Consider the following 10,396-nt stretch of genomic DNA (forward strand, 5'->3'; position numbering starts at 1 on the left):
GATGGAGAGTAAACTGTTTGGGCAGATTTGGCTGTGTTTCAACCTGTGTGCTGTTTTTGTTTTGTTAATGGACTGTTATGCTGGGTTTGTGTCCTTACAGCTTGTTGTTGCTTTGTTAGTCATCTTGAGTCTATGGAGGTAAGGCAAACTATAAATACGTAAAATAAATAAATAAAGGCAGGCTTGCTTTCCTGAATGAAAGTGGATCACTGCTAGAAACGGGCATGAACCGGGGGGGAAATAAACCATGTGGTTTGTGGTTTGTCAAATTTCATGAACCATGAACTTTCATGAACCTACCACTGGTTCGCGAACCAGTTCGTTTGGTTCGTGAAAACTTCACATCCAGGTCAGAAAACCATCACTTCCGGGCCAGCAGAAGGTCACTTCCTGGTCAGCAGAAGGTCTGCAGGAAGTCCATCCCCTGTTGCCTAGGAAACTGATTGATCGGCACCAGGCTGTCTGCAGTGACGAACCAAAAAATGAACCAAACGAACCCGCCTAAAGTTCATGGTGGTTCATCAGAAATGGGAGCTGATGAACCACTGGTTCGCGAACCATGAACCAGCCTGGTTCGTCATGAATTTTGGTTCATATTTTGGTTCATGCCCATCTCTAATCACTACCATCTTCCCTTCTAATAGGTAGCCATAGGAGAAAGTTGGGGTGTATGCTGTAGGGTGCTCTCTGAATTTTCACAAGGCCTGTTGTCCTTTCTAGCACTCCATATAAACTGCCTGTGTAGCACAGAACATGCCTCCAAGGCTTTCATGGCAAATGCATAGGAACCTGTGGGAATAGTTATGTCAAAAGGGAGAAAGTTTGATCATTGGTAGAGAGCAACATGGGTCCAATTGAAACAGCAGAGATTTTTGCCTCGTAATTTAAGTAGAAGAAATTCTACTTTCCACTCCATTTTTCTGACTCTCAATTATTAAATGTTGTTGCCCAGTCCCATTTTGCATTATTGTTTGGAGAATTACAGGCTTGGGTACTCTTTTGTTAGCATTGTTCTTTAATACTAATGCAGGGGCCACGTCCAAAAAGGCTTTGGTTTGGAATTATTTCTCTAGGAAATGTTATTTCAAAACTGGTTATGCACTTGGATTTCTCAGGAAGGAATAATAATGTTGCTAAAATTTGTGACAAGGGAATAGTATGAAATTGCAAAACTCGTAACACCTGACTATAATCCAAATGGAACACCATTCCTCCAAGATCTGTTTTGTGGATTGCATTGAAGTCTGATTAAGTGCCATAACCACTTTATGGCAACCCTCATAGGTTGTCAAGGCAAGAGGTGGTTTGCCATTGCCTTCCTCTGCATAGCAATCCTAGTATTCTTAATTGGTCTCCCGTCCCACTACAAACCATGGCAGACTCTGCCTAGCTTCCAAGCTCTGACTCCCTTTTCCCTGGAACATTGGGACCAGGGCTGGCTTATTCATAAGACTGACTAAGCTGAAGCCTAGGGGCCCCGCAGGGACTAGGGGACCATCATTTTTTTTTTGCTGAGGTACTGTTAACTGTGCCCTAGGGCTCCAATGGTTAAAGACACTTTGCACTCTGTGCATAGAATTCTTCAGGAGACCCTCAAAATGGATAGAGAGCTATGTACTCTGGTCTAGTACCTACCGTACCAAGGTCAGGCTGTTAGCTGTAATGGGGTAAAAGATTGAAGTGCAGGAGGGAGCCCGAAATACCTGAAAGCTAGGGGCCTGGCCATGGGTTAATATGGCCCTGATTGAAACATTAGTATCCCAGTCACCAAACCCATTTCAATCAAATCTTCAGACTCCTATTTTTGGTACAGAAACCATTTATTGATTTTTTGGGATCTCTTGGCCTTTGATAGATCAATCATGGTACCCTCTGAACATGTTGGCTGCAGTGGGTAATAAGGACACTGCACTGATCATTTCCAGAAGTCCTGTTGCATTCTTGTTTGGCTCCCATGGGGCCCACAGGATTCATTCTTCGTATTGTCCATGATTTTAAATCTCTACATGAAGCCACTGGGAAAAGTCATCAGAATCATGTGGTCAAATGTAATATTTATGCTGTTGATTAGACATGGGCATGAACCAAAAAAAATTTAACGAACCAGCGGTTCGTGGTTCAGTGCCAATGATGAACCTGAACCAGCGAACCGCAACGAACATTTCCTACTGATGAACCAGTTCGAGGTTTGTGGTTCGTGGGCATCAGAATGGCCCCCGTTGGACTTAGAGAGCCCATATTCTCAGGGAGTGTTTAGCAGGCTCTCCTCCAGCCAGCACCCAAGTTTGGTCAATATTGCAATAGGGATCTTGGAGTTATACCCTCTCCAATCCAAGGCCCCCAGGAAACTCCCATTCGATACAGTTAGAGCCACCAGTTGACGTTGGCCCAGTGTACAAGTGGTTGGCCATCAAAACTGCCTATCGGGATTTGCAGGGATGAGATTGGAGTGCCCATGGCTGCAGAACATCCCTCTTCCCCCTCCCTCCTCCCAGGTGTCTGCTCCCATGTAACCAATTGTAACCAATTTGCAACTCCATGGTTGGAAGGAAGACCTGCCGATCAAGGTAAGCTGGGCTTTGATTCGGGTTTCCAGGGCGACAGAAGGAGTGCAGACAGAGTTCAGGCATTCCCCCAGCTCAGTTTCCAAGGGAATTGATTGATGGTGCCTGACTGTCTGGCTTCACAAACCGCGGGCGAACGCAATGAACCGGGCTTCCAACGAACGCTGGTTCATTGGCCATGGACCCTCACAAACCGCCAGTTTGCGAACAGACAATCAGGCGGTTCGTGGGTTTTTTGGTTCATAATGCAGTTCGTGCCCATGTCTACTGTTGATGTACAACTCTATCTCCTTTTTTCATCAGAGTCAAGTCAAGTAAGACTGTGGACATTCTGAACAGGTGTCTACAGGTAAAAAAAGGGATAGGTGAAAGCTAATAAACTGTAACTCAGTCCAGATAAGACATAGGCATTGTTGGTCAGTGGTAAAGCTAATCAAGAAATTAAGATTCAGCCTACTCAGAAAAGGGTTATACACCTCCTTAAAGGTATTTTTAGATCCACATCTGCAAATGGATGACCAAGTTCCACCTATATTACATAACAGCTTTTACCAGGTTTGAGTGGTTCGCTAGCTGTAGCTGTTCCTCAGTAAGTGAGATCTGGTAATGATGACCCATGTCTTCATCACCTCTACATGACATTACTGTTTCAAGGCTGCTGTCAGGTATTGACTACACATAAAGAATTTCACTGGTTGTTTTAGTTTCTGAACTCAACACAAAGCACTAATTTTAACCATTAAGGCCCTTCACAGTCAAGAATCAGAACTCCCTACTGTATGAGCTTGCCCAAGATATTATCCTCTCCAGCTCCACTTCATGTCCTTCACCATCAGAGAACAAGTGGGTGGCCAAGGAGATGGTCATTTGAGCTATGGTGCATCCCCTATGGAATTTCCTCCCACTCTCTCTCTGCCTGGTGTCAAACCTGACAATATTTCAGTGCCAGAAACAAACAAAAAAGGCATCCCCAGGAGTTAGAGCAAAAAGATGGGAGTAGATGAACCACAACCTGAGCTAAAAGCAACAATAAAGCCAAGGAATCACTTCCTCACTCCCATTGATAGCAAAATAAGTCTCATTTAAATATAAAGCGACATAGTGCATATATATAAATAAACATTTAATCGATCAAGTGTTTCAGATTTGTCATACAAACTAGTACATTCAATCTAGTACAAATCAGTACATTCCATAAATATATTACAATATCATAAAGAAATCAAGAGCCGTTCTGCAAGCAGGTAAAAAGTCCAATCATATAAATAAATAGTGTTGTTATTATTTCTTTTCTTCACAGGCATTTTTCTTCCAAATATGTAAACGAGAAACACAAAGGTCCTTCTGTCAAGTGCAAAAGAGCAAATACACAGGGTCTCCAGCGAAGAGGGGCTTAGTCAAAAGCAATTATTTTCTCCTGAGGAGGACCTGATCCTCAGAGGATGCAACTGCTAATTCCTGGGTCCCAGCCCAACAGTGGACCAGTAATGTAAACCACACGTTTCATCAGAGACGTTTTCAAGGGCATAGAAGCACAGGTCCAAAAGTAATTTTCATCATACAATCAGTCTAGCTTCTGCACGCTTCAAATGGAGAGCCTTCAATCAGAGTGGCTCCTTGTTTTTGGAGAGGTAGTACAAAAATTATTGAAACAGATGAACATGGAGCTCACTTTAAGTGTGCAGATAGTTGTCTGCACAGTTTGCCATTAAAATGCTATACAGTCACATACAGCAGTAATGTATGTTGTAGGCTGAGGCAGCTGCTCAATAAATCTACTTTCAATTTCCTCAGTACTTGATGTCTTCCATCCCCTCCAACCACTGTGCCTAGAAAATTCAGAATTTCAGAAGGGTGCTGCCAATGATTTATTATTATTATTCCCCTTATGTCGGGTATCTGTCAGTCTGGCTCACAGAGTTGAGTTGTACCTGTTGCCAGTTGTCTTTCTTACACAAGACTTGATTTTTTATTTTTCTGGCTGACAGTTTGGTTTGGTAAATAATCACAGGCTTGAAAACACAATCATTTGAGTTTCGGAATGGCTACTGGGAAGCACTAGAGCAAGGGAGATTGGTTGCTGCTTATAAAAGATGGATCGAAGGTCTGACTCCAAATGGCAGACTAAAATGCCAAATGGCAACATTAGCTGGATGCTGCCCCCTTGATCTGTCAAAAAACCACTGTCCTGATCTACTCCTGCACCTACTCTGGCCTCTGCCCCTTGAGCCAGAGGGCTCTGCTGTCTAGCACGGCCCCATAGTGGCAGCTCAGGATATTTCCATTGCTGCTCTCACTCTACCTCACTGTTGCTGCATAGTAGCCACCTTGCCACCACATGCCTATCTAAACACTGATGCTGCTACTCCATCCTGGCCCCTTTTTACCACTTCACTGACCCAGGCCTCTTTTAAAATAGCATTGTCAGCCATGAATGCATATAGGGCTTCCAGAACTCTTGTTAAAGTTTGGCCACCATTTTTTTTTGCCCTGGAGACAGACAGCCAGAAATGATGGCTGAACATTTGCTAGGAATCTAGTAAGAGTTCCGACCTAGTGCACTGTATGCATTCCATAGAGAAGTCCTCATGAAGAGGCATGACCCGGGCGGCTTGAACAGATAGAACATTTGTCCCGTTTGTTGAGTTAGCAGGAAATGCCAATGGGTAATTTCCTAACATCCCCAACATATTGTTAGTTCATTTAAATCTATAACCTCTTTTGCCCATCTCTGAAATCCTCTCCAGTGGATAACAGACACAGAATGCAAAAAAGGACCACATCAAAGCTGACAATACACACGGCAGGGCTACACAGCTAATTGGAGTCAGTGCACCAAAGTTCTTCACACAATTATTTCTATTATGCTTTTGATTAATGCTAATTTAGAGGGTTGTGCTGTTGCAGTCTAATTCTGCAATCTTCTCAGGGAAGCTTTCTTTCTTACTTTTCACCCCAGTGCCCAACCCAGCCATTCCGTCAGTCTCACCCACGCAGCCAGACACGCCCAGAGCTTCATCTCCAGTTATTGTGATTGCAAGATGAAAAGTGAGACTAAATAGATGTAATCTATGGTTTGATCTAGCCCAAGTTCCTTTGAAGGGAATGGGACTAAATTGTTCTATTGGTTTCATAGATGTATTTGGGTGATGATGAGTTTATAACAAGGCCACCATTTTCTGTGCTTCCATGACAACAGCATATAAGCATGGTGCTTCATCTCCGTCCTGAGCAAAATTCAGCACCCATATAACCTCAGGATTCATTTTATTAAAAATGAAAAAGTGTTGCAGAGATTAGTTTGAATGCTGGTGCAAAGCAGTGGTTAAGAGCTGTGCTTTGGGTAGTCTGTGATTCTGTTCTCACCTACAGATGTATTCATTAGCCCTAACCAAGCCAGTGTCTCTTACAGTGCCATCTAAGCATAGTTACGCCCTTTAAACTTTAATGGACTTAGAAGGGGGTAGCTCTGCTTAGGATGGCGCTGCTAGTCTTCTAATGGCCAGTCTATAATATGGGGATAAGGCAGTGGTAAGGATTACAAAGCAATGGTAAGGATTACAAGATCGCTCTTGGGATACCGAAAACTGTATAAAGATTCAGAATTATTAAAATACTGGGTATTACCTGGTAACAATTTCAGGAGGTCAACAGTATTTCCACGGACCAAGCTGTAGGAAAGTAGCCCCCTGCAAAGCTCCTTGCTTCTGTTCAGGGCTAGCAGAAGTCAGATAAATTATGTAAACAGGCACACATTTTTTTTTAAAACTGGACACAAAATTTGGATTTGTTAGTATGGAATTAGATTTTTTAAAAAAAACATTGAATACATTTGAATGGGCAGATCCATAGGGAGACAGGCTTCCTGTGCCTTTAAGCATTGTGCACAAATGGTGTCTTCGATCCAACTGTTTCATCATATTGAGGCTGTATAATGTGGTGGTTGAACCTTGGCTCAACTCACACAGAGACCCAGCCCAGACTTCCATTATGGCCCAGACTGATTTACAAACATGTTCATAGACCCTGCTGATCTGCTTACCAAGGGCTATGCAACACCAGAGAGTGATTACTGGCTCCCACCCATGGCCCCTACCCAAGTCTGCTGGCAGGGAGCTGGCAAAAGTCTCTCCTGAGGTCAAATCAGCCTGAGAGCCAAGCTACAAGTGACACCTTACACAGGTTGGACACTTGTCAGCTTACCTCAAGTTTTGATGGGAAATGTAGGCATTCTGGTTTTACAGCTTGGCTCTGCATTACAGCTGCAAGACCAGGATGCCTACATTTCCCATCAAAACTTGAGGGAAGCTGACAAGTGTCCAACTTGTGTCAGGCATCACTTGTAGCTTAGCTCTGAGTTGCAAGAATGTCATTGCAAGCTGTGTAGCATTAGACCTTTAAAGGCAATCCAGTAAAGTGTGCTCCATCACCAGTGCTTGGTGGCAAATGGAGTGCCTGGCCATGTATTGTTAGCATGCATAGATTCCTATGCATGCCCCTCTGCTCAGGACCTTTAAAGAAGGCTAGTAGAGGTTCTGATCTAGATGGAGTTCACACAGAGAACCGGAAGGCACATGATCCTTTTGCCACAGAAGCAAGCCAGTCCACATTTCCCCACAGCTGCAGAGAAGGAAAATGGCATTCTCTGTGCTACCCTCCAATGTTTCTTTCCCATGCTGTTAACCAGACTGCCACCTGAGGGAGAATCTGGTTGATCCGGATTGCCGCAGAGGTCATGCAATCCAAAGTGGAAGATAAGTGGGCCACATTCCCGAGTCCCGTTTACAGCCAGGCTTAGCAATGCCTATGTGAATTTTTGATGGTTGGTTGGTTTAGTGTGACAAGACGAAGGAAAAGTTTGGCTCCTCCAGGTAACAGCTCATGTAATTTAGATGTTCCTGGTTCTCTTGTAATTTAGACTTCATGTAATTTAGACTTCCTGGTTCTGTTGCAAATATATTGAGGGCAGAATTCCACATAACATCAATGAAGGCTTAGACTGGAGTAACTCTGTTTAGGATTGCACTGTAACAGGCTAAAACAGATGTGACTCTGGGAGTTCTATGTGCAGAGTTTATTCTGTAAAACATAAGGCAATCAATGGCCCAGTTTGGATCAAAATTATGGTGCAAGGAGAGAGAGGTTTAAACCTCTCCCCCAAACCATTTGCTAATCTGAGATGACCTGGGGAGCTGCCATTTGCCCAGCTGGGGTAATGTGAACATTTTTTTAAAAAACTGCTCTGGGAAGAATCTTTATACCGTTTTCTTTATTACTTTAATGCTTTAATGGTAGCCCTTGAGGGAAGAAAGGCAAGGTATAAATTCTGTAAAATAAATAATACAGATATTCTCTCTCCCCCGCTCCCTTCCAGCCTACAAGAAAATAAATGAGCATTATTGTGAATTACATCAACCACACTGGAGATGACTGCTTTGAATTCCCAGATCAAGGACAGAACAGGTTTTCCCTGGGATTAATTTTCTATCTGCATTGGAATTCAATGGGTCTGTTATTGCAAGCATGTATCTTGCATCTCGGGTGTACTGTATCAGGGGACTGGTGACATCATTGAGTTGCTGTGGTGCTTATTTGTATTTCAAATCAGAAATCACCCTTGGAGCATGGGAATTGCAGCAGAATAAAAATGTACAAATAAAATGAGCCTTGGCACAAAAGACAGAATGTGACATTTTATAATATTACAAAATACGGAATTTAATGTGAAATTGTTAAAAGATCATCTATATTTCACCAGAATGTGTCATTCTCATTGGTGTAAGCATGAAAACATCACGAGAATATAGATAACCTGGAGAATGCATACTGAACAATGTGAGCGAAAAAACGATATAGACTTTTGGGACTCTTCCCATACATGTGTTAGATTTAATGGAAAGTTGAAATATTTCAGTGTGGCCATCATTTGGGAGCAAGATAATGAATTCTCTGCAATCTTTGGTCCATTTTGGTCAGTTTTAGTGGCGGCTCTAAAACAAACCTTTGGTTGGTTTCAAGAAAACGGCCAACATTTGAAATGTACAGTACTTTGGACCACAAGCAGAGAGTGAGAATGGAAAGAACTTTCAGCTTTTATTCTGTAATCCATTCTTTATTTTGTGTAAATTACATTTTCCATTCAGTAATTAAGGTGGGCATAAAACTGAAATTAATATAAGAAAAAATAAATTAGCATTCCAGTGATTTAATTAGTAAAGAGTAGACATGGGCATGAACCAAAAAGAAACGAACTATGAGGTTCGTGTTTCGTGGGTTTTTATGAACTAGGAACCACGAACTGGAATGGAACTGGGGCCAGTTACGAACCAGTTCGTGGTTCGTGGGGTTTAAATGCCTCTTTCCAGCCACTTAGGAGCAGCAGGGAAAGGGGCATTTAACAATTTAAAGGGCCTTTTCCTGCCTTGCAAGTGGCAGGTCCATTTAAACTATCAGCTGGCAGGCTGCAGAGGGGATCCCCCCCTTGCCACCTGCCAGCTGATAGTTTAAAGGGACCTGCCGGTGGCAGGGCCCTTTCAACTGCCCAAACCCCAGCCCCCACCACCCCCAGCCCCAGCCTCAGCCCCAGCCCCACATTTACCTTCCCCTGCTGCACGAGGTGTCCTCCCTCTCCTCCCGCGAGGGGCATCAAGGTCATTTTCCCCTCCTGCAGAGGGACGGAGGAGGCCAAAAATGGCCTTGCTGCCCCTCAAATGGCTGCATGGTGTTTTTGGCCTCCTCCGTCCCTCTGTGGGCCCACAGAGCAGTGGAGGAGCTTGCCGCCCCTCACAGGAGGAGGGGGAGGAGGCCGGGGGCCCACAGGATCATGAATCAAGGTAAGTGTGGGGGTGGGGGATGGGGATGGGGGTTTTGAGTCTTTTAAAAGGCCCTGCCACTTGCAAATGACCCAAACGAACCAGTAACCAGTTCGTGGAAGTTCGTGGAAAGTAGCTTGCCCGAACCATTGGTTTGCGAACCATGAACCGGGCTGGTTCATGGGTTTTTTTGGGTCGTATTCAGGTTCATGCCCATCTCTAGTAAAGAGTCCAGTAGCACCTTTAAGACTAACTAACTTTACTGTAGCATAAGCTTTCAAGAACCACAGTTCTCTTCGTCAGATGCATCAGTCTCATTTACGTGGCTAACTCCTCTGGATCAATAATTTAATTAATACCCAATCCATTGAATTAAATGAAAGAAATGTTCCTGGATGCATCCGTCTCATTTAGGATTCCTTTTTAAGAACCAACAGTGATTGTAGGGCAGTATAGCAGGTTTTCTAATTGTTGAAGAACTCTTCACATCATTCCAGTCTGAAGGAACGTTGTGTACAGCATGAAAGCTTGCCAGGATAATCAAGATGCTAGCTGAAGTATATTTGGGGCATCTCTTTTTTTCAGGGTGAAGCAGACACACAAAGCAACTCTGACAAAGGGTAGACAGATCCAACATATTTACAGCAGTTACAGTGACATCGTCATCCACAATCATTCTGACTTCAGATGACTTCACACCTTGCCTTGGATACATATTAGCAAATTCAATACTTGGTACTTGGATGAGGAGCCATCAAAGAAAACTGAAGAGGAAGGCAATGGTAAACCATCTCTGCTTCTCACATGCATTGAAAGCCCCTTGTTGGAGTCATCACAAGTTGGTTGCAACTGAATAGCCATACATAGGTACATAAAGGTCACCTACATTCATTTTTTTTATATTATGGAAAATTTGAAATGTGCAAACAGCATTAAATTTGTATTGTCGAAGGCTTTCACGGCCGGAGAACGATGGTTGTTGTGGGTTTTCCGGGCTATATTGCCGTGGTCTTGGCATTG

Source organism: Eublepharis macularius, chromosome 12, assembly GCF_028583425.1.
Source record: "Eublepharis macularius isolate TG4126 chromosome 12, MPM_Emac_v1.0, whole genome shotgun sequence".
NCBI classification, from domain to species: domain Eukaryota; kingdom Metazoa; phylum Chordata; class Lepidosauria; order Squamata; family Eublepharidae; genus Eublepharis; species Eublepharis macularius.